This window comes from Molothrus aeneus, chromosome Z, assembly GCF_037042795.1.
Source record: "Molothrus aeneus isolate 106 chromosome Z, BPBGC_Maene_1.0, whole genome shotgun sequence".
Lineage (NCBI taxonomy): Eukaryota > Metazoa > Chordata > Aves > Passeriformes > Icteridae > Molothrus > Molothrus aeneus.
The window spans coordinates 52,705,582-52,724,903 of NC_089680.1; positions in this window are offsets into that span (position 1 = coordinate 52,705,582).

Consider the following 19,322-nt stretch of genomic DNA (forward strand, 5'->3'; position numbering starts at 1 on the left):
ATATTTTCTGAAGACTATTAATGTTATAGGTAGCAGTCCATGTACCTTGCAGTGGGATTACTGTGCATTATTAATAGCACTGTTTGTTTACAGAGGTAAAATTTTTTCTACTATCTCAAAAACCTGTATAATTTTGCGTTGGCGTATTAATGGCTTCAGAATCTATGTGTGCACATTTTTCTTATATTTTTTGAGTTTTTCTTAGTGAAAGGATGGGTTAATATTTTCTTTAATTAAGACAAATGAGAATAAGTTGTTGGCTAAGATATTTTCTGTAGCTGCTAAAATTAATATTAAACTGGAACTATCTGTATGATACAGAAATGTGCATGAATTTTTATGGGTAGAAAGAGATGTGCCTTCTCCCCACATGCCTTTCTTGAGGGAGTTTCTAGAGAAAGCCGAGTACCTTAAAGGACTTTACTGAAAATATAGCAGCAAATGTGAACATATCTGTGACATTTGCCAGATTTTTTATTGTGCTCCATGGGCACAAAATGAAGTGGTAAAAACCAGAATAGATAGAATTATAAGGGAAAATCTGGTGGGTTTTTCTTGGAAGATTACCTGTATGCTGTAGAATATGTGGTGACCCTCTTGGACTGTGTCCAGTTCTCATGCTGCTGTTAAAGGAAAAAGGCTGTTTGCTCTGATCCTCTGAGTTCCATCATGAGGTGGCCTTACCATGTATGGTCAGAGAATCATTGAATCATAGCATGATTTGGGTTAAAATGGAATTTTAAAATCATGGTTCCAACTTATCCTTTTGGGCAGGGACACCTTCCACTAGACCAGGCCCCATCTCACCAGCCTTGAACACTTCCGGGGTTGGGGCAACCACAACTCCTATGGGCAAGCTGTTCCAGTGCCTCACCATCTGCACAGGAAAGAGCTTCTTCATCATATCTAATTTAAATCTACCCTATTTCAATTTAGAGACATTTTCCCTTGTGCCCTTGGAAGAATTCAGTCTCCAGCTTTTTTCTAGACCTTTCAGGAAGTCTGCAATAAGGTCTCCTTGGGTCTTCTCCAGATTAAACCAGCCTGCCTTTAACAGAGGACATGATGCCAAAGTGTTTTCATTTGCTACACACTTGAAATAGTGCAACTCCAAACACTTTTTTATGGCTTTAAACCTCTCTTTCTGTCTCCTGGCAAAACTACCTTACTGTCTAATCTTGTTGGGAGTAGGCATAGGTACAACAAGATTATCATATCATTTCTGCTGGAGTGGAATGTTTAAGTGATTCCCTGTCATTAAAGTCAACAAGGTTAATTATAATCATCATACGATGCAATAGCTCTGGGTTTAAACTGGAGTTTGCCTGTCTTCTAGGAATGACTGGTAACTACAAAAAAGAGAAATTAAACAAAAAGTGGCAGGAGTTGGTGTATTATATCATATGCAGTTATATATTGTCACACATAAGAGGGGAGAAATTACTAAAGAAGAAGAGAGATCCAGGGTGAATATAAGTAAAGTGTGGTGGCTTAAATACTGGGAAATTTTATCAAATCATCAAGACTTATCAGGAGCACTATCCACTATCAGGCAATGGTCATCATTGTTAGGAATCATTTGGCCTAACAGGATCCTTTGGGAATCACTATTTTATAATAACTTCTCTCTGCCAGAACGAGGTGGTACATTTTGCATTTTCTGAATCTTGCAAAACTCACTATGGCTTCTTCTGGAGCATTTTAAAAGCGGTGCTACATTGAGGTGCAGTGTAAAACAACAGAGTACAACAAACCCCCAAACAATTCCACAAACACAACTACAACAAATCAGGGTGTTATTTTTAATAAGGTGCTTGACTAAAGTGATGTTGTTGACACTGGAATGACATCTCTTAATTATATAGTAGAAATGATTTGCATTTAGATTTTACTGAATCTGTCTGCTTCTACTTTCAGTGACACATCCTTACTAAACAAGCATCATAGAGAAGACAGTGTTTGAGTTTTGTTTTTCTTTAACTCTTTGAACTTCAATGGTGTTTTTATAGAGTACAAAGAATTCTGCTAGTTTTCTGTTTGTTTGCTTTTTCCATACTGTAGTCATTAGGGCAAATATCTTGGCTCAAGTTAAATAAAACATTTAGTTGTTATCTTTGGCAGATGGATATTCTTGATGGTAGACTGGATTTGAGGCCCTGTGCTCAGAGTTCAGAGGTCATGTGTGAATTTGTTATGCTTTCTGGTTAACTCAACAAAATAAATGCATCTGGTGAAATTCTCATGAATTGTTTATTTTTTAATGTTTCTATAATATACAGTAAATTATAATTTATGAGGTGTAACTGAAAAAAGTCTAGAGGAAGTTGTGTATAAGATTAAGGGATTATGAAATCAAATTTTTTGTGTTTTCAGACTTAAAATATTTTACATTTACAATAAATTGTTTGAGACTGCTATCAACCCACGAATTTTAATAATTTAATAAATACACTGCTGTAAAGTGGGACATATAGCCAAATCCCAGAGTGGTTTGTGCACAGAGTATTACAATACTAATATAATATTTTTTCTTTACTTACATAGTGGAAGAGTGATCTGTTTTTATCCATAACACATGGTGATTGGTCATTAGTACTAATGAACTGCATCTAAGAACTTGCAGGAGTTAGGAAGATAGTTGTCATCCCCCTACTTTCTTTCCATCTGTTGCAGGCTGTTAGGTACTGCTGTTGAATACAAGGAGAGAGCATCACTTATTACCTCTCTTGAAGCATGTTGACCTTTTAGGCTCTTGGCAAAGTGACTGCAAGGTCAATATTCATCTTATGGGAGAGACTGAAGGCAAGTATTCATCTCTCAGTGCTTGCCCAGAAGGAAACAAATAGGAAAAATGTGAATTTATTTCTCTTGAAGGAGGATGAGAATAAACAGAATGAGAAAGGAGCTGCTGCAATTTGTGCGTGTCTGTGTGTCTGTGTGTCTGTGTGTCTGTATGTGTTTGTTTCTTACTTTTTAAACCTTATTATTACTGTGTTTTGATCATAACTATGATTTTGAATTGGTACCGTGAAAATCATCTGCGGGAATTTTTTTGCACATAGCCTTGACAAATTATCCTGAAAATAGAATGGAACATAATGAAAGATCTGAGATCTTCTCCAACAGTAGCTGCTCAGCACAGGATGGTGGGATCAGTGGGTCAAAGAGATTTGGTGCAGAACTCTGTCCAGATCTTAATAAGGAAGGTCGAACAACAAATGCTGTAATAACTGTTTTAATAGGAAGAGGAATATAGATACACAGCAAATCTTAAGTCCCTTCAGTTGCTGGACACACTGCATCAGGTGCAGCATCAGTTGGAGCCCAGGTAGAATTTCACACATCCCCCTGTTCAAAGCAGATACTGTCCATAAGGGAAAGCTCTCCCTTTTGGTAGTATATGTAATTTCTGCACAATAATTTCTTCACAAGCAAGCAACTCTGTTCTAATGAGAACTTCTTGCTGCCCTTTTAGGTAAAGGCAAGGCCATGAAGGTTGTTCAATAAACAACACCCAGTGGAATCTGCCTGCAAAATTCTCTCTTGCAATGTGTAGGCTTAGTTTATGCTGCAGCCAAGGAACTTTTGCTGCACGGTACAGCCCCAAAGGCCTCACATTATGTGCAGCTCAGCACAGCAGAGTTCAGCACAGTCCTGTGCTTCCTTAAGTTCTGTCTATCACTAGTTCCAAAATGTGCCATACTCCCCCCATCTGTATCAATAGAGTACGTATCCAACAGTGACATAACTGAGTTCAGAGTGTAGTGTAGAGTGACATCTGTGTTTATTGACAATACAGCACCTAGAAATAATAATTTATTTTAATATAATTTGTGATAAATATTTCAATAACACACTGGGGTTTTTTCAGGAGATTTAAGTAACTAACTCTAAAATAAAAAGAAATCTCTCGGCTGCTTCTACTTCTCCATGTTAGAAAGACCCTACAGATGAGATGGATGAGATTTCATCCAATTTGCAGTGACTTAATAGAGGGAATAGTTGCATGAAAGCTGGTAATCTATACAGACTATTTGCATCATATACAAACACAATTTCAAAATCTATTGAAATTGAAAGGATATGCACGTGTGCATTAATTCATCCATTTATCGCAAAGGGAGAACGCATTTTCTTTCAGATTATGCTTATCTCATGTGAAAGGAATCCTCATTTATTAGTGGATAAGACCATGTATCAAGTTCCTACCTTTGAAGCAATTTCATTTTGTGACTGTATATATATATATATATATATATATATATATGTGTGTGTGTGTGTGTGTATGTGTGTGTGTGTGTGTGTGTGTGCGCACATTTCAGATACATTTTGACTTAATGAAGAGGTTAATAAAAATCAGCATTCATAGCTTCTGTGTAGTCAGATAAATTAGTTAATGCACAAACTGAGCTCTTATGTATTATGCAAAAGATTAGTTCTAAGATTTGCATAATGTGCTACAAATGACCTACTGTTTCAAACAGTAGCAGCTTGGGTAAAAGTGGGTTGAAAGCTGAAGTGACGTCAATAAAGTAATTACTCCTGTCTTGGCACATCTCCTTCATTGTCAAAAGTTCAAGTCCCTGTAGGGCTGAGAGAACAGCTGAAAGACATTGAAGGCAGGTTAAAGCAAAAATACTACTACAATAGTCAGCAGGAAGGCCAGAGAATGGTCAGTGTGATTGGGATAGCAGGGATTCTTAGCTCTTCAGCATCTGATCCAAAATCCCATTAAAATGAAAAGCAGTCCTTGTGCTCCTTAAACAGTATTATTATTCTGAACCACAAGCTGCAGATCTGAGTTATGAGATTGTACTAATTCAGACCTGACTATGCTGTTAACTAAACCTTAAATCAGTTCAGTTTCTGAGAAGGCAGAGAAATACTCTTTCCTTACAAATCTTGAAGTAATTATGCAGTGGATTCGCTACATGAGAAACAGTAAGTGCCTGAATTTACATAATGAGTTAGTTCATATCAGGGGACAATACACAGAGTGGATTGGAAACACATGGACTCCAGTCAGCCCTTCATTTAGTTTCTTACATGGCCAAAGCCCTTACTTTCTCTTTCCTCAGATGTCCCTTAGGAGAAATTTTTGTGAAAATGTGTCACAAAATTTTGTCTTGCTATGGCAAACAGCTTACAAGCACAAGTCCATGGCACTACCACTACTCAACATGGATTTTCTGAATCAATATTAGTCTAAAAATATTATTGTCTAGCTGGATCCTGTATAGGCAGCGTATACTGAAGGCATTTCAGTCCCTCTGCACTCCTGGGGGCCAAAAAACCTCTTGAATTGGTTCTATTAAAGGCCTTCTTAATTTGCTCTCAAGCAAGGATTAAATGGATATTAGAATTGTTAGCTCCAGATTGACTGAAGCATGTGAACAGAGCAATTAGAAGAGATACAATACCACCACTGACTGAGCAATGGGCTTCCCTCTCTCAGATGCTGGAAGAAGGACAAAGAAGCGCAAAATTTTGTCTTCTGCGTTGGTCAGGCATGCAGGTGCTTAAATTCACTTACTGTAATTTAAATCTAATTCTTAAGGGGATTATTAATGAATTTTTTAAAAAAATAATCAATACACAAAGTATTATCATTTTAATTATTTTGTTCTTATTGAAGGAGAAAAAAAAGCCATAAATATTTTTTTGCATTAAGGGCAAGGAGAGATTGCAATCCAAATACTTTTTGACTGAGGCCATCTTAAATAATGGTTTTCTCAAGGTAGAATAAGGTCTAATCCACTCTTGCAGTATAAAAATATGAACTGCAGCAGTTGAATTTCTGTGTTGCCAATTTGTGCAGTTTGTTAGCATGGTTCTTGTAATGTCTGACTGTTCCAGAGAAGCCTCAGCCACCAATACTATGTGAAAAAATAAGTAAAATAAATTAATAGGTCTTCAGGTTAGAGAGAAGAAGCTTTGAGAACCAGACATATTTGCAGAATTGAAAAAAGGAGTAATTTTTGTGGCAAGGGGCAGAAAGAATGGTTGACCATCAGTGCATCAGCAGTGTGGGCTGGGGGAACTACGGCTCCCAGAGGAAACAGCTGCCCTGGGCAATGATGTCCATGGTCACTGCCACCTGGGACAATATGTCCTGTGCTTTGCTCTTACCAGGACCCTCAAAGTGCCATGTGTTTCTACTGTCAACAGGGCTTTATTTGGGAAGCTTGAATGGCCAAGAGTCTGTGCATCCTCCAGAATGGGAGCTGCAGCCCCGCATGACCACCCAGGACCAGTGAATGTGTTGACCTGCAAGCTCTGTTCAACATCAGCACTTGTTCCTACCCTGACTTCTACTATTCTTCTGATTTCATACACAGTGCTGCTCAAATAATTGACTTTTAAATAAAACACTGTGTTGCTCAAGAAGAAATGGGAGAGTGGGAACCCCTTCCTTTCATTAACACACAGAGGCATAGCAGATGGAATAAATGGACCAGCTGCTTTCTGTACTGAGTTACCTGGATTTTACTCCAGCCACTATATCAGGAGGAAAATTACATGCTTGAATGTCTGGTTGAAACCTCTTTTGGGAAAAAGAAGCAAGAAATTGAAAACTGTATACTTAATTCAAACATTATATAATTTAAATCTTTGATCGTCATGGGGAGTAGTAAGAAACCAAGTAGGGTATTTAATAATGGTAACTGTTTTCAGAGACTTGCTAACAGCCACAGGCACAGTGGATTGAAGTCAGGTCATTTTTAACAACACGATAAAGTCTCATTGTTTCACTAGGAAGCAGTGTTTGTAGCTATCTTTATGACAGGCAGTGTTCTGTCTTAATTAGTAATATTATTTCTACTTCGCCTAAAATAGCTGAAGGGTTCTCCTGGGATCTATTCTTGGATACAATTTTGTTTAATCTTATTATTAATGGTAATAATTTTTTTCTTGCTTGGATTATCATCTGTATGCCAATGATTCTATTATTTAAACAAATAATTATTACACATTACAATTCCATTTACTGCATGACAATAACAAATCGTAGTTACAGCTCATTCAAAGTAAATTAGTTCTGAAACACTAATAAAATTAATTGCAAGATGCTTGACTGAAAAATAGAAACAGTTAAAATAGGAGCTCTTTATCATGGTGTTTGATAGTATATTCCGTACTGGAATAAAGTTACTAGCCTTAAATATCTTGGTAATTGTTAGCAAACAAAGAGTAATTGAAACTTGGTTGCTAAGAAACATTATTTCTCATTGTTGACAATAATGATTTTCTTTGATTGCTGCTTCTATTGTTCATTGCACAAGCAAAATGTTTTCTCATAACATTGTGAAAACATTCTTTGAATTCCAATTGTTTTATGTGATACCACTGGGTCTGTTTTAAAAGCTTACAGCAGCATGGTATGCTCCTGGAAGAGTGGTGGTGTGGGATTTTCAGTGGTAGATGTAAATTTTTAGAATGCCAAAGATACATGAATGAAAGCCCGAATTGCAGTCCAAGGTCAGCAATGCTAACGTTCTTTCATATACTGCAGGCGGAAAAATATGTAGGAATACTTTTCTTGACATCTAAATGGCTTAGCAGCACTAGATACATTTTTCAGATGCTAACGCTTGCTTTTGGGGAAGCAATTTTAGTAATCTGAAAAGAGGCTTTTTTAAAATTTTTTTTTTAAGTCCCAAAAAAGTGGCTTTAGTTCCCCCAAATCATTAATAAAAATCCATAAAAATGTAGCTGGAAAAATATTCTTTGGCAAAAGTCAGGGTCTTTGATTGCTGATAGAGGCAGCCATCTACAAATTTTTCCCCAAGCATTTCTGTTTGACCAGATCATATAGTTGACAGATTCTATTCCAAATTTCTTTGTGTTTAATACAAGGGATGAAAAATTAACAGCAAAAAACCTCACCCATACTAGTTTATTATTTTGGCCCATTAAATATACAAGTTCTGTTTTAGGTCAAAACTCTGGTCTGTGAAAATTAACATTCAAATGGTAAAAGTTTTAAAAAACAATTTAAAGATTTTAATTTTTTTTTAAGTTTTGGAGTGTTTTTTAAATGTATACATTGTCTTTGAAATGAAATAATACATGCACATCCTAATTCTAAGAGGAAATACTAGGAAAAGAGGAAATACTTGGAATAAAGACTTGCAACATGAACTACGAATGCCCGTGAGGATTTTTCATTCTCCAACAGATGCATGGTTTTCCTTGTAGAGATTTATGCTATATCCTTTTTCTCTTGTCTGCTGAGGTTTCTTTTAGTTATTAACTTCTTCAGGATGGCTGAGTATTGCTTATATCTCTAAAAGCAGAGTCCACAAGTACATGAACTGCACACTGCAACAATTTACATGACTTGGTTTACAGAGAAATTTACAGCATAAATTTTTGGACTGGGAATGTATGCTTTGGACAGATTCCAGCTGCAGTTTGAGGAGGAAGGAGGTATTACCTATTTTGTTTTGACTACAATTTTTTTCAGATCAGGAGTTATAACCTTGTGTCTGTGAAGTACTCTAAAAAATTAAGTCAGAACCCAGCCGGTGCTACAGAGCACAACTGTTACATACATCGGTCCTTGTGCTGTAAAGACAACATACATCATAAGAGAGATGTTTCTGCCAGAAAGAGAAATTAAATTTGTGTCTGTATGTGTGTACATATGTACCTGATTATTGGTTTCACATGGAAACTCATTGTGGCAAAGAGTGTTGTCAATTTTAGTCCTCTAAAGACTGAATTTCCATGCTGAAAAGTTTGAAGTTGAACTCTTTCAAATAATTTCTGTGTTTGAAGATAGTTTTTTTGCTTTTTGATCTCGTTCTTTTCACCTATTTAGAGAGGGATAGTTTCTACTTCTTGAAAATGCTAGGAAGTGAGGTTTATATTTACTGTGTAAAAAGAGGAACATGTGGAAAATATCAGACTTGATTTTCTTCTGAAAGTAAAAGGATTTTTGCAATACATCTCAACATCTCCTTTGTGTTTCCATGTGTAGTAAATATATGCTGATGTTGATAAAATCTGTTTTCCTAATGAGTGTTTTAGTATTCTTTTGTTCCATTGTATTAAGTTCCTATTAACTGGCTTACTGTTTAGGTACTGTGACTAATTCTTGGTTTCTACTTTCTAATTTGATTACTTAATTAATGGTTTCCAGAGTTCCAGAATGATGGTACTTATATAAATGAAATGCAGCTACCACTGTTTCTGAGTATGGCAAAAAAGGACTCAATGTCAGTCATGTTCCAATGAGGGAGAGGAGAGGAGAGGAGAGGAGAGGAGAGGAGAGGAGAGGAGAGGAGAGGAGAGGAGAGGAGAGGAGAGGAGAGGAGAGGAGAGGAGAGGAGAGGAGAGGAGAGGAGAGGAGAGGAGAGGAGAGGAGAGGAGAGGAGAGGAGAGGAGAGGAGAGGGGAGGGGAGGGGAGGGGAGGGAAGGGAAGGGAAGGATCTTAAGTCTGGGGCATGGTTTAGAGTAGCCTGAAAATATTGCAATATTTATATGCATTCTTTTTCTGTGTATGCAGAAAGCACTTGTCATTCTGAGTCAAGAGAATGAGATGTTTGAGTGCTATGAAAAATGAGACAGTGTTCTGCTACCAATGTTTGCACCTTTGTGTTCTGAGTGCAAAGTAGATTTGGCATGTTACCAGACCAGATGGGTAATATTTCATTCCTGCATTTTAATAATATAAGCACCTATGAACAGCAGAAGGCAAAAAAGTTGTAGTGTTGCCAATTCTTGAGATGTAACTGAGCTTCATGCTTTTTTGTTTCTTATGGTGCCAAAAGTGAGAAACTTGACCTTTATTTAAGAAAATTTATAAACCATATTTTGATAAAAGGGTCTTGAAAACAGATGGAGAAACATACATGAATTATGTAGTCAGATGTCTTTCAAGCTGTATACAATGAAATATCATGTAACTATATGATAAATTTAGGATTAATAGTTTGTTCAATGGATAAAATTCTTCTTTGGATTTATTTTTTTATCATGGGTGTTTTCAGTGCATGAAATATGAGGCTGAGGAACTTAATAATTTTAAACATTTTTATTTTAATATGTCTGTGTTTCTATCACATTTCTGTACCCGGTATAGTTCCATACTCAGTGTTTGTTTCAGAACACTTAGTTGGGCTTCAGTCTGTCCTGAAAATCTTTCTGCATATGCTTAAATTTGAGGCATAAGTGCATGTATTCAGTTAGTACGTGTGGAGATACTCTTTGGTGTGAGTAAAGAGAACAGGAGCTGTATACTGCCTACCACTTATCTAACAAAATGCCTTATTCTTCCAACAAAAATTAGTCATCCAAATTGTGGTAGTCAGAACCTCACAATACCTCAAAGTCAAATTTTGATGGAGTCAGTATCTCCCTCTGGGATATACAATACTCTATTTGTAATGCTTTGCGCTTCCACTATTTCTACTTTCACATAAATCTTTTTTGGATACTGTTTATGTTTTTGGTTTCAGATATTTTAGTGTGGCTGTAACTTTTCATTTGCACCACATGCTTTTCCAGGGGAATATAATTGATCTATTCCCCTTTGCAATATTCTGTATTTTATATTCACTTTAGCTGCCTGCCTTTCTTCCTCCACCTCAATAAATTCTTTATTGCAGATTTTTTTTTTCTCAAAGCTTCCAGATTTATTGTTTCTGTTTTAAAGAAATGCATAAAACAATAATTGGTGATGGCATTACTGCTTTCAGTTTACAATGTTACTAACTAGAATGACACTCATTTTGCTGATAAATGTGAAGTAAACTAAAAATTTAGAATAAAGAAGTCATTACTTTTTTTTTTGTTTGAGAAAAAGATTTTTAATTGCCCTATACCATAACTTGTCAGCAAAGAATTTTTAGTAGCCAGGGCTTTTACCTGTAGTGAGTACATGGTTCAGGGTGAGAGGTCAAAGACAAAGATCTCCCTCAGCTGTCAATATTTAGGCAATTGATCTTCTCGTTTTATTTAATCTCACCAGCCACTTCCTTTCCTCTCCTTTCCCTCTGTCTTTTTTCCCTTCCCCCATTCTACTCAGGGAAACTAAATGTTCCTGCTGCCAGCAGAGCTTAGTGTAAGTGTAATATTACATGAATCAAAGGCCCTTTAGGCCATGATATAGACTGGTAATTTATTACTGAAGAACAGAGGCTTTTTTGAAATTTCCTTTAGTTCAGGCAGATCACTATGAATTAACTAGGTAAGAGGGCAGCAGGTGCTCTCATTAAATTTACAGTCACTGCCAGCAGACAGGGAAGCATTTAAAAAAAGAATATGCAGCTGTGCTGACACATGTAATTGCAACCATCCACAGACTCACAAGATGTGTGGGGGTAGCCACAGGCTTTTGGTCACTGTGCTTGAGCTGTGCTGGCACACAAGGACCAATGCACATTATGCTTATGATTAGGTCCCTAAAACGGCAAATTGCTTTTACTAGACCTCCAAACGTTGTGTGAGAAACAAATGAACTACTGGCAGGGCTGGGTTTAGTCAAACCTCCCAGCTGAAGTGACCTTGAACTTCAGAGAAGTTCATAGCCTGATTGCAGCTTTGTGGTTTTGGCATTGCTCCACTTACCCTTTGTAAAATAACAGCTTCAACAGATCTCTCCTTGATCTATGTTCTTGGCTCAGTTTCTTCAGCCATCAGATAGTGTTTTGTGTGTAACTGGTATTTGAAACTAATGAAATGACATTTTTTGCAGAATGAAACCTATATTTTCCTTAAAAGAAAGGAAATTCCATGCAAAGCTGCCCACTAATGATACCTTCTTAGTTTTCCTTTGGAATTGCTTATTACAATAAAACAGTACAGAAATGCTTATTTTGCACCCCAAACATTCCTTGGGGAAACACTAACAAAGTAAACTCTTGGCATTGATCCAGAGTTCCATTGAGTCAAGACTTCCATTGACTTTAGCAAGGTTTTACATCTGGCCTTTAAAACCTAGTTTTAACTTTAGACATATGTGTTTTGTTTTCATTATTTTCATGGAAGTTTCACACACATGTCTAAGGTTCTACACTAACCAGAGTCTTATGCCTTGCTAATCTAAGTTCGAAACAATCCTCAAGTGCAAATGTACTGGAGTCAATGCTCTGTATTCAGAGTATGTTGTACTTTGTCTCTGGCTGTGCATCATATGGTGTTTGTATACTGCACATGGTTACAAAAATGTGACTATTTTTTTCCTTAAGTTTCTTTCCAAAATATTTTAACTAATAAAAACCTGAAAAAGTTAGTTTGATTGATTAGATAATTACATCTAAATTATGTAATTCATCATATATAACTAAAAAGAGATTTGATTTTTTGTGTTTATAGAAGACTCCTTCCTTCCTTCCTTCCTTCCTTCCTTCCTTCCTTCCTTCCTTCCTTCCTTCCTTCCTTCCTTCCTTCCTTCCTTCCTTCCTTCCTTCCTTCCTTCCTTCCTTCCTTCCTTCCTTCCTTCCTCCCTCCCACACTTCTTCCTTCCACACTTCCTTCCTTCCTCCCTCCCTTGCCTTCCTTTCCTCCTCTCCATTTTTCCTTATTCCTTTCTATTTTCAGAGTGCATAAGCCAAAGAATAAGGTATAGTTTCAAGTTTTTTATTCCTTTCAATCTTAAAAAATAAAGATGCTTCATATTGCATTTTTAGCCTGTCTGAACCTTTGGGCAAATAAAGGGAAATACTGGCACAGTTCTTCAATATTTTTCTATATGTTTCTATAAACTTTTCAGGATTATAAATCACCAAATACTTCTATATACAGTCATTTATAGAAGGTTTGAAGAAGAAGTTTCTTCTCTCTTGTCTTGTATTTACAGTTTCCCTGTGTTCATAAAATAGTTTGATGCTACAGAGCTATGAACAAATTACACTACTTTTAATAAAGCCATTTATCTGCTTTAGAGAAGATTAGCATGCAATCCCTTGAGACATTTCTCAGCTAATAAGAATAAAATGAATGCTACTTGAGCACCTGTAATCAAATTACTTTTTATTCCCTAAACCCCTGACAGACTCTGCAAGTCTTGTAGTTTCCTAGGTGGCTGTTTTACAGACCCTGGTAGCATACTGCTGGGATTTTTCCTTTCTGTCCTCTCACATTTTGCCCACTCACCAGCCATCATTTCTTGAGAGAAAAGTGCACCAACCACCCAACCAGAAGACTCCTCTTAGGATAAAAATCCCAGCATTTTGGAGGGATGAAGCACCCCACCAGTCATTCCTCTATAGGTGTCACAGCCCATTCTGAAGTGCTGGTGGAACAAGGGCCAAATCATTTTGTATCTTGTTGAGGAATGCTGCTACTGCAGACCTGATTGTTCTCAGACAGCTGTTGCAGCAAGACTGCTACACCTACAAAACCAAAACAAAAACCAAAACACACACACAAAAAACCCAAACCAAACAAACAAACAAAAAACAAACAAACAAAAAAACCCCAAAAAGCCAAAAAAACCCCAAACCAACCCAACTAAACAAAAGGTTAAATTAAGGAAGGAAAAAAATCCCATTTGAGCATAGTAAAGTCTTTCAGTTCAAATGTGTAAAACTAATTCTGTTCAATATAAATTGGTTTTAAACAATAATATTGGACTCAAATTTAGTTTGATGCTTTCAGACAGAGTTCAGTAGTTTTAAGTCAAAATACTTTAAAAAGGTAATTGAGTTTGTTACATGTATATTTAAAAATTAAATGGAGCTTCCTTCTATAGCTCTGATGAACATATCTATTCCTCCTCCTCCTCCACATGAGGAGGTTTGGTTTTGTCTCATGATATCAAAATGACCTAGCTATGATAGATAGATCAATTTTTCAGATTGGGAAACAGAAGTTATGTTTCTGCACAAAATTCTTGGGTTCTTCAAGCTGGAGGCCCATTTGGATTTATTCTTTTCCCTCTGAAAATGAATTAATTTAATTAATTTTATATATTTTTGATTAACATTATTACCAATAAATTTGACACATTACCAGATAGAAAGCCAACAGAACAGATACAGAATACTGCTAAATTTAAAAAATGGCAAGTACTAACTGTTGGTGGAAAAGTTGCTATATAAGCAGATGTTCATGTCAGGATGTCGTTTCATGGATTTCAGATCAGACATGACACCAGCTTGATATCAAATCTTTTATTCTCATCTCACTCTGTAATCTCTCAGCATGGGGCTCCCTAGCACTTGTGCTGACACACAATGTCAATCACACTTGCATCGCAGGGATACTGACCAGAAGGATTTCAGGCAAAAGGACTTCTCCAGGCATCTCTGCATTTTGTAAGGATAACCTCTCAAGGGCTGTTTAGAAGAAATAGAAAAGGTTGTTTGCTAGGTATGAGTCTAATAAATTAGCTTTGAACTCGGTCCTCATGAAATCTGAAAATGTACTCCCACTCCCTACAGCAGAAGTTACATGCCTCACCTGTCTGGAAAATGATAGTGTAAAGCAGGAATTAACAAATCTCAAACAAGATACCTGCAAATCATCACAATACAAAAACTTTCAGCAGTCCGTCCTATTTCCACATCTTAGGCATGTTTTATATCTCCATTTCTACATGAACTCATTAGACAAAATATCTAAAGAAACAGCAGCTCACTAGCCATCTAGGTTTTTTCCTTCTTATAATTATTAGTTAACTTTTTAATCTTTTTTAAAATTTAAGATCTAACCTATATAGTGAGCAGGAGTCAGAGAATATTACCAGCAATGAGCTCATTTACATAATAATGCATCAATATCTTACTGGCTGTTGAAAACAGATGAGTCCATACTCACATCAAAAGCAAAAGGGTCCTACAATGAGGGCTCTTTTGATGGGAGCTGCAGGAAATCTTTGCTTGGAGTGTTTGTTTTTTTTTTTTTTAGTGTTTGTTTGTTTGTTTGGGTTTGTTTTTTTTTTTTGTTAGTGGGAATTTTTTGGGGGTTTTTTTGTGGAAAAAATATTTTCCTTTTTATTTTCTCACTATTTTTAGCTCTCTTGAGTTTGTTTTATTATACTCTGGGTACTGCAAGGTCATACAAAACAAAGGGAAAAAACTTTGCATGGTCTTCAAATAATATTAGTAGTTCTTGAAAGTACATGCTCATTCCTAGAAAGTTCTTTAACAATTCCATGATGTAATAGTGGTCTATGAGCATCAAAATATATGAAGCACTTAATAACTCTTGAAAGTTTATTTTACATAATTTAATTAGAGCCTAAATGTCCTTGATGAGTCACCTGTGGTATTGAAAACCTAGAGCAAACATTGTTATAAATTTATACAGAATTTATACAGGAATAGAAGCATTATCAAAATCTGACAATTTTTTTCATTGCTCTTAGGTGAAGTTCCACAGTAGAAAACCCCAATGTGTTGCCAGCTACCTCTTTACAGCATCCAGAAATTTCATTTTGCTGATGCTAAGATTTCCTTTACAACAGAAACAAAAGGCATTGGGCATAAACCTTAACTAACTATTGGCAAATGCAGGAATCTTCATCTAAAACCATATTTTTGCATGCCTGCTTTAACAGAACATTTATCTTTGCAAATTTTATGTGAGATGTGTGGCATTTAAGGCACCTTTACTGAAGAAGATGTTTACACCTTGGCATGTGTGTATACAAAGGAATATCTGGTTACCATAAATTCTTTTAATTTAACAGACACCACTGTGACATTTGATTTCAGTGATTAGCTGTCCAGATGCTTAATGTTGAAGTGACAAGTGTTTTATTTATCAAAAGCACACATTATTTCCTGGGAGCTATAACCTTCCCATTATATTTATCATACAGGTGGCTTAAATAAAATTTCTTTTAAAAGTATCTATGTGTATGTTCTGTGTCTTCCCTCCCCCTGTGCAAATGAGAATCATGCTGTCATGTCTCTCTTTTAGGGTTTTGCTGTGGACAATAAAATGAAATAGATCACATTAGTGAGGTGCAATGTAACTAAACAAAGGAATGAACCTCCAGATGTCCTCCATCATTCCAGACCTGGAGTAACTACACTGGCATGCCCTCTTGTCCCTTTGATCAAGAACTTCTGAATGCAGGCTGCATAATTGACCTCTAACCACGCTCTGCTCCACAACTAGAAATCACAGTGAAGCTTCATCATTTTTTAACTATTTTTACTTATACATACCACTTCTGTCTATTTCTCATTCTCTATGGCTTTTCACTTTTCACCTCACACTGACCATTCGTTTACGCTATTTTTATTTTCATAGTATTTTACTTAGACCTTTCTTTTTTTCTCCAGCTCCTCCATCAAGCATGTTAAAATTAGGGGATAAAATAAAAATCATTGTGGTTTAATGAGTTTTTAAAGTCAAATAATTAAACTCATACTTTAATATAATTCTAACAAGTTATACAAAAAATTAAGTTTATCTTTGCATTTAAATCATAAGAACAGTTTAAAGTTGTAAGAGGATTAAGTGTGCTAATTACATATTGTTTATCTTTTCTTATGTATCAGTTTAAATGCAGAAGAGATCCAAAACTTTTTTTTTTCTAGTTGTGCCAGGTTCCCTCATCATCATCATCTTTATAATCTATGAAATGCAATCAGACAAGAAAAAAGAAGTTTACCTTTTTAGTTGAAACTCAAGGAAAGATTCTAGACTCACATCTAGGAGCCTACTAACAGCTGTATTTCAGATCCAGGTAAAAAAGGGCTATTGAAAATTAATTGTGCAAGAATTTTAGGATTCTGTGGATTGCAATAATCATATTTACCAGATGTAGAAGGAGGAGAGCACCAGTGAAAGACAGTGATGGTTTCTTGCCTTGAGGTATACACCAGCACTTTAAAAACATTCTGTATCATTGTGTGACCAATGTGAGACAAAATGATCGTCAGTCAGCAACTAAGACAATTTGCTTTTCCCCAGAACCTGAGAGAATACAAATTATTTTTTAAAAACACAAATTGAGCGCTGATGGACGCAATATTTATGCCGTGGAATATGGAATAGCTTAACCTGAGAAGTACCAAATTCTGATGTGGTTTTTTTAGAACACATTTTAAATAGATGATTTATGTCACTTTCTAATACAAATAACCCATGTCAAATGCAAATTTTCAGGTTTTTAAGTTAGTGTACGGGGCCAAGAAGTATCCATCTAAAATCAAAATCAGTAAATCATCTCTACTTTAGCAATATTAATGTTGTATTCTTCCAATATTTCTTTCTGTGAAAGAAATATTCTTCTGATATTTCTTTCTGTGAAAGAAGCAGAAATTTTAAAAATCTTGTTGTAATGCCTTGTCTTAAGGGACTCTGACAACACAAAAAAAAAACCTAGTGTGTGTTCTGGTTGGCAAACTTTGAAAACTTCACTTCTACACAGTGCTTGAGCAGGGCTCATATTTGGTGTGAACAGTGAATTGAGTCCCCTCAGTGATGACCAGGGAGTAGGGGACATCTCTGAGGGTTCACAGTTTGAGTGAAGGCCATGAGGGTGTCAGAGATATTGAATCTCATCCAACATATGCAAAAATGTGTGATGAAAGCTATCCAAGCATATTTTGGCCTGCATTTGATAAAAATGTGTTGCTAAGTAATTATTTCTGAGAAAGAAGATATTTCTCTTGGGAATTTGGAAGCTTGTTGTAATGTACATTGTTGTATTGCATAAAGCACTCAATGGACATTTCAGGTGGGGCAAGGATAATTCCTCTCATGGCAGAAGATTGCTTTTCCTCTAGTTCTGATAAAGAGATGATGTTTCAAGGGACTTACACCTTTTTTCTTCCCATAGGTTGTGAATAATTCTATGCAAATTGAGAAATCTCCACCACGACACCAGTTCCTGCCACCTATTTGTACTGGATAAATGCAGGTTTGGGTTTGCTCAAATACATATGTTTTACCAGGAGTGATATGCTCATCACAAGACATTTTCTTCTAAGCCTATAAATGTGGCCAGAAATAAATACTTTTTTGAGGTTCTTCAGATATATGGATTGCAGTTCTAATCATCTCTCTCTCTCTTGCCAACTCTCTTCCACTCCCTCTCCCCTTACCTTTATTTTTGATTTGTTAGTCCTTCCGGCTCAGCCATTTGCACTGTTTCTGTAGATAGATGAAAGTCACACACATCTGCCATATGGGCAAGTGATGTACCAGCCTATCAAAGCCTTCTTTGGCTTTAATAGAAACTCAGCAAGTTCAATTCCTACTTTGGCAGAATTGGCTGGTGTGGTACCATGGCCAGGTGATGTGTCTAAATATCTGCTTTTTTTAACATCCTCACACAGGAATTTTAATTGCTCCCTAGTTGGCTAGTGCCTTTCATCATACTTGGCCCTTCCACAGAGCCTGTGGCATTCCAGCTACAGACTTCTACTCCAGAATGGATTTGGCATCTCTTGTCAGTGTGTCTCTGTTCCTGCTGAAGTACCTCTATCTCTCTGTTTTGCACACACACACACATATATGGTACTCTTTTGTACAGACACCTCATCCTAATAGCATCAATGCTTTGAGGAAGCAGATGGAGCTCCTCCTATGGTATCTGCTTATTCTGACAGAAAGATAGAAGTGAGACCTTCATCATAAATGTTCTGTATTTTTTATAAAGCTAGAAAGTAAACCTTGATGGTTTATTTCCCCTCAAATTATTTCTAGTCCCTACCTTGAAAGCAACACATATTTGCTCTGATTAATGCACTTTATCAGACTAAATTCCTTTATTCTTGTTCAGCTGCCATGTTTCTGGGCTTCAGAACTGTTCTTCAGTCAGCCATGCACATAAAAGCTCAGAAGATGGGACTTGAATACTAGGTTGTTCTGTCATGACAAGACAAATCATACAAATCCCTTTCAAAAACTCCAGTGATGAATATTTGAGTATCTCCCCACTCAATTGGTTCAGGTACTTCACTTTCCTTATCCCTAGGAAATTTTTCCTAATCTAATTCTTTTCTCCCTCATGCAATTTAAGTGCATTGCCTCTTGTTCTAACTGCCATTGATGTGGAGAACAAGGTATTCTCCTCTTTGTCTACCTTTTTCTAACATATTTGAGCACTGCTAACACATTCCGCTATCAATTTTATCTTTGAGACATGTAATGCCAGTTCTTTTAATCCTTCGCCATGGATCATGTTTTCTAGACAATTGATTATTTCCAGTTTCTCTCCTCTGACCTTTTCAACCTTTTTTTCCTTTAAGACCTTTTTTTGGATTTCCTTTCTTCCACATCTCACCACCTCACTCCAGACTCTAACATGCACACATATGTCTCCTATGCCTATATAGGCCTCCTCCTATGAGGAATCTGAGGAAGTTGGATATGTTTAACCAAGATAAGAAAAGACTGGAGGGAAATAGTTC